Here is a 5908-nt window from a genome sequence, read left to right as displayed (position 1 = left end):
ATTTACTCCATGGTCAAGACCCGATGTGGAATAATCAAGGCTTCGTTCAAATCAGATTAAAATCAATTAAGGACTAACCAACTGAGGACACCAAGTAAAAAAGGTCAGTAGAAGCTAAAGGTGATGAAGTATAGAGGTGTAGCTAACAAAGAAAAAAATACACTGACCGAACATTTGAAAGCAAAGATAACACATGCATAACAATGTGAGTTTGGTCCTAAATTATTTTATTATATGCTCATTACAGACTTTAAATCCAAAATAACAAAATGCATCCTTATATGTTAGTACATCGATAAAAAAACAAAACAAAAAAAAAAACACAATGCCAGGGGCAGGGCTTCCATTTCATACAGTATTTAGCTACATGGTACGGACTCATGGCTGTCACATTGCTAAAGCTACGTGTGTTCTTCCCTGATGTCACCAAATCCTGTATGTCTCATGCTTCTCTGAGGCACTTTGAACAATTTATTTCTGTCACTTTGTTGTTAATGCAGGACTAATCTTTTGAAAGGCAATACATCCATCGGTCGTCACCATTATTCATGCTTATTTCCAGTCTGATGCTGGCCAAATGACAAAGGACAAATGATACAGCACAAGGACCTGATTATCCAAATGCAGTTACCAAGGCATCCGTATAAGCACAACTTGTCATGCTCTGAGTGTTTCATCTGACTTGATTTATTATGCCTCATTTACATTCCAGCTTCTCACAGAGCTAATGGTCCATAAATCCTGTGTAGATAATGTCCATAGATTAAAGTGAAATAACAGGCAGTATAAATCAATCCCAGAACAGAGTGATCTGTTGTTTCAATAATGTGCACCATTAGTTTGAAAAGCAGACCCCTGACACGCATGCATACACAGCAATTTTTTCTTCTTTCTCAGTCTCCTTTTTCGTCCTATAACTCTTTTCACAGGATGTAGGGTGGTCGTCTACCAATCAGAAGGTCGGGAGTTAATTCCTTACTATCACAGTCTACATGTGCTATATCAATGGTGCACGAATGTGTGAGAATTTATCCGATGCCGATGTGCCACCTTGTATGGTAGCCTCAGATAAAAACATGCATGCAAATGGGTGAATGGTGCTTTGTTGTAACAAGCTTTAAGTGGTTGAAGTATTACATAAATGCAATTCAGTTAAATTTCTATGTAAGTGCTGTTTTGGCATTCACACTTTAGCCTCCCATTTGAAACACTTGCATGTCAACTCTTTGCACACATGACATGAACCTTCTCTATAGATTTTTTTTTTCCCTGTTCAGAGTTCTCATTTCTCACACAAACTCCCTATGTGATGAATTTTAAACTTCATTTTGCAGTTGACTGAATGTTTATCCCCACAGCTTGACTGCCAAAGCCACTTTGGTGGGTTTTGGAACTGCTACAGGGAGCTCAGTGGGGAGATTGGCAGAGCAGATTTTACAGAAAAGTGACTTGGGGTCTTTCGCAAACATGATGGTAAAAAATGTGCAGAGCATTTTGGGAGTGAAATGGGCTTATCTTTCTGTTGACCCTTTTGGAACTAATTCAGGATGTGTGGCAACCAGTGCTCGCTTAGGGCCCAGACAGAGCAGGCCGATGGTCGGCTGTTGGTCAACGCCAGGCCATCAGTGGACGTCTGTCAGACAAATTTGTCCAGTGTGTCCTGCCCTGTTGGCAATAGTCAGCTCTTGTTGGCCCTTTTTGCCTGTTTATTGGCTGATTCGGTCTGTTGCATCTTCGGCAACACTGGCCTGTCGATGAGAGTAATCACTCTGACAGTTCAGCTGAGTGTATGAGAAGAGAAAAGGAAGTGAGGAAAGCAAACAACCACTGAGCTCTTTAGGTGAAACAGTTTGTAATGGTTTGTATTATTTTTCGCTCACGCTCAGTAAATATCATTTGTTCTGTCAACATTGGGTTGTGTTGTATTTTGCTAACTGGCTAACACAGCAACACTCCAGCTACATTATCCCGGAGTCACTGTGAAAATGTTGTTCAAGCACTCAGTACCGTAGTCACGGGCTTGTCTGTGCCTGCTACTTGCCACAAAGCACCTTGACTGACCACTAACTAAAGCTTGTATTTAGTCATAAAAAAATAAACACTAATGATCAGTGTGCCAGCGTCATTTTGACATCACATTTCGCCGCCCCATATCATCTGTGTGTGCGCTGATAGGCACAGACAGCTAGCATACTATCAGCTAACTAAGCTAAATAACACAGTATCACAACTACAAAACAAACCATGTGATTGGTGGAAACTTCACTGGAGAGCTGAGAATAGTTCAGGGCCAGCTCATCTATTATTTGTAGCACGTCACGCCCGTCAGCAGTGAAGTGTCAGGTGCTTCAAGTCACCGGCTTCCATTGAAAATGAAATGTAGTCTGTTGCTGTGTCACTTGTGTGAACGCAGCATAACCAGCATCTAGAATCCATCAATCCTGTCAGTCTTCCAGTCTTCCTTTTTGAATGACAATTACAGACAGCCATTGTCTGCTGCTATGGAGAGTTATTTCCTCTCAAGCAGGCGCAAAACATACATATGTGCTGGTTGGTTGGTTGGTCTGCCACTGTTTGGCCAAGACACAGGCAACATGAGGTGACAAACAGTCAGCTTCCATCGACGCTAGGTCCTTGATGCTGTTTGTTTGGGCCTTTACTGTAAGGTTGGTGTTGGTGTCGGTACAATAAACTACATCCTGGTAATTCTCTTGGATAGTACTACCCTTAGAGCATGGGTGTTGTGGATAATTTGAACCATGACCATGAACTAACATCTCCCTTAACTGTTGATGTGAGCTTCAACCAGGGTTGCTTACTGTGTGAATTCATGTTTAGCACAAGTTTCAGCAGCCTGAGGTCCATGTGGCACAACTCAGGGACGTTCAGCATCGCAAATTTTAATAGCTTCTTTGTCTTTGCTGAGCATGGACATTTTGAGGTGCCCAGAACTATAGCCTTGGAGTAAGAGTTTGCTTTCCCCCCCAAAAAAACACAAGACAGGTTCTTCTGCCTCTAACAAGGTTCCTAGATTCTGAGAAAGCTTCCTGTGGTGGAAAAGGGCTTTATGTCTCTTTCTCTCACACACAACTTACTTAAACATATTCAATCCAATATTGAATGTGGGAGTGAAAAACAACATGCAGGCTGCTTTATGAACACACTCAGCAGTCCCGAGCACAAGCAGGGGTTTAATATTTTATGAGCGAGCAAAAGTTATGGACCCTAATAAATATGCACACATGTGCTACTTGTGCAGAGTTATTGGCACTGGCAGGCCACATTAATATGTCACATTAAAGTGGACCGCCTGTTGACAAGCCCTGTTTGACCCTGTCAGTGTGCACGCTCCACACACACTCGCATTATTACACACTCAGTGCCACTGCTTGTTTTCACTGATCTGGATTTTAAAGAATTGTTATGCATCCCAAAACTCGAAGCAGAATACATTACGTCTCCTATGGTTCAAACTGCATAATGCAATATGCAGATCTTGATATGTGTCAACCGCCAATGAGAGGAAGTAGCAGCACTGAGAGATGGAGAGAAAATAAGAGTAAGAAGGAAATTTAAAGAGAGAGAGAGGGAGAGAGACATCAAAGGCCAAGTGTTTTCCATACAAGAGGGCGAGCGGGGCTTCAGATCAGACAAGCTCTTCTGTAAACAGCCTCCTCAGATCCTGCCAGCAGGAGGTTCCCCTTCAGCATGCTGCTTTGTCTATCAAAGTGCTCCCATAGTATTGAGGGGGCACTGGAGCAGTGCTCCTCGCCACCTCCCTCCCTCCTCTTATAGAAAGCTGGGCCACTGCACCGCCCCCCCTCCGACACTGAATCACAAAATAAAGGTGATTATCTCCTCCCACCCCCACCAGCACTCTAACTCTTTCTCCCTTTTCCTCCCTCCAGCTCCTCATTCTCTGTGTTCTCCTTCATGTGTTTCAAAGGTTTGCGCCGTCAAAACTTCCTCCTGCTTCTCCTCCTCCTCTTCCTCCTCTGCCACTCTTCAAACAGCTGTTTTGTTCTTGGGAAAACATTTTTTACTAAAGGGTATACTTTTGCAAAATTTTGTCTTTTGTCCATGGCATACTTAACTAAGGAAAAGAGAGCTAGCAAAGGAAGTGCACCAGGAAGGCCAAAAGAGTGCATACTTATTAATGAGAATAGTGTTTCTCCTCTGAGCCTGAGTAGAAAGTAATTGTGGGGCTGATTTTCTTCTTCTTCTTCTTCTTCTTCTCTCCACTCTTTTCAATGGGCTTCAGGAGCCAGCTTTACAAGCTCTTCCCCGCTCTCATCCTCCACTGATCAAAGCCCGCTCGCACAGATATATTTCCCCTCACAGACAATGCCTCTTCTCAAGGTGCTGTCAGGTTCCCTTCTTTGCTTTAATTTCATCTCTTAAACTTTTTTTTAATCCCCGTACCCCCTGCCTCCCTTCCCTCTCCTTCTTTTGTGAGGGCTGTCAGCCGTGACAGTTTGTTGCCGGGAGGGACTTGTGGGAAGAGAAGGTAGGTGCACTTTTACAAAGAGCCGCCGCCTGGCTGCACCTCACTCACACTGTCACTCAAAACAGCCCGACTCATGCTCGCACACACACACACTCAGGCAAGGTGACACGCCCGGCTTTCACGCACCAGCACCGGCTACGGTGCTCACACATTTACACTCAGACCCACACGGTGAAACATGACAGACACCTTGACCTTGTGTTTGTTGTGTCACGTAACGTATCAGCGTTGAGGAGAGCGGGCCGGAGGAGGGGGGGCTGGTGAGTTGGGTTGTGAAGCCAGTTGCACTGTCTGGGTGTCTCAGATCATAAGCCAGGAGGAAACTCGGAGCGACAGAGCCGTGATGGAGCGCTAGCAGAGCCGGCGCTGACAGGGCTTAGATGACAGACAGAGGCTGACAGACGCTGACATCTCCCTGTCGCCTCAGGGAGACATGCGGCCCTGAGTGAAACCTGAGGAGTCGTCCCTGCAGCCATAACTACCAGCCAGCCCTCGCAAGCCTAATCCCTTAAAGTTCACACAAAGACACACGGGTGACAGAAGGGCAGGAGCAAAAAGGGAAGACAAGAGGAGTATCATTTAATTTTCTGAAAGAGAAGGATGATGAGGAGAGAGTTCGCCTTGAGGGAAAGGATTGAGTTTGTGAAACATTAATTACACCCCCCACCCCCACCCATCTTTACTCCCTGCCTGTCTGTCTTCATTTTGGCAGTGCTGGGGCTGCTCAGAGCAGGTGAATAGCTTCATCTGTTTATGTGAAGGCAGTTGTAGGCAAGCTGAGGAATTATTCTGATGTTTTGTCAAAAGTCAAAGTCTTTTTGTCTCAGTTTCAACCTATGTAGTATTAACAGAAGATGCCAGAAGAAAAACATTGTGGCAGTATAAAGCATCTCAGTTAGATAGCCTCTAATGCCGGGTTCACACGGGACGTGGAAGCAGCCCGATATGTTAATTGTTGCGCAGCCACCTGTCAGCAGCCGCATGGCCAATTGCACCAGCAGTGCATTTCTGCACGCCGGTCAGCAGGCAGTTCTGTGCCTCTGCTCAGTTCTAATCATATGAAGAGCTTTGTCTCTGCTTGCTTGTGCGTCTGTATCTGTGTGTATGATTCTGTGCATGTCTGTCTGTGTGACTGCGTTCATCTGTCTCGCTCTCAGTTTAGACAGAATTGACAAACATATGTAAGTATTGGATAAATATTTTATCATTTTTCTAATCTGATCATTTCTATTATAATTAATCAGTCAGTCATTTTCTGTAACCGCTTGTCCTCGTAAGGGTCGCGGGGGGGCTGGAGCCAATCCCAGCTGTCATCGGGTGGAAGGCGGGGTACACCCTGGACAGGTCCCCAGACTATCGCAGGGTGACACATATAGACAGACAACCATACACACTCACAGT

Source organism: Plectropomus leopardus, chromosome 4, assembly GCF_026936395.1.
Source record: "Plectropomus leopardus strain MGB_pleo_1.0 chromosome 4, ASM2693639v1, whole genome shotgun sequence".
In the NCBI taxonomy this organism is placed as follows: Eukaryota; Metazoa; Chordata; class Actinopteri; order Perciformes; family Serranidae; genus Plectropomus; species Plectropomus leopardus.
The sequence above is the reverse complement of the archived record's forward strand: the minus strand, read 5'-3'. Positions refer to the sequence as shown.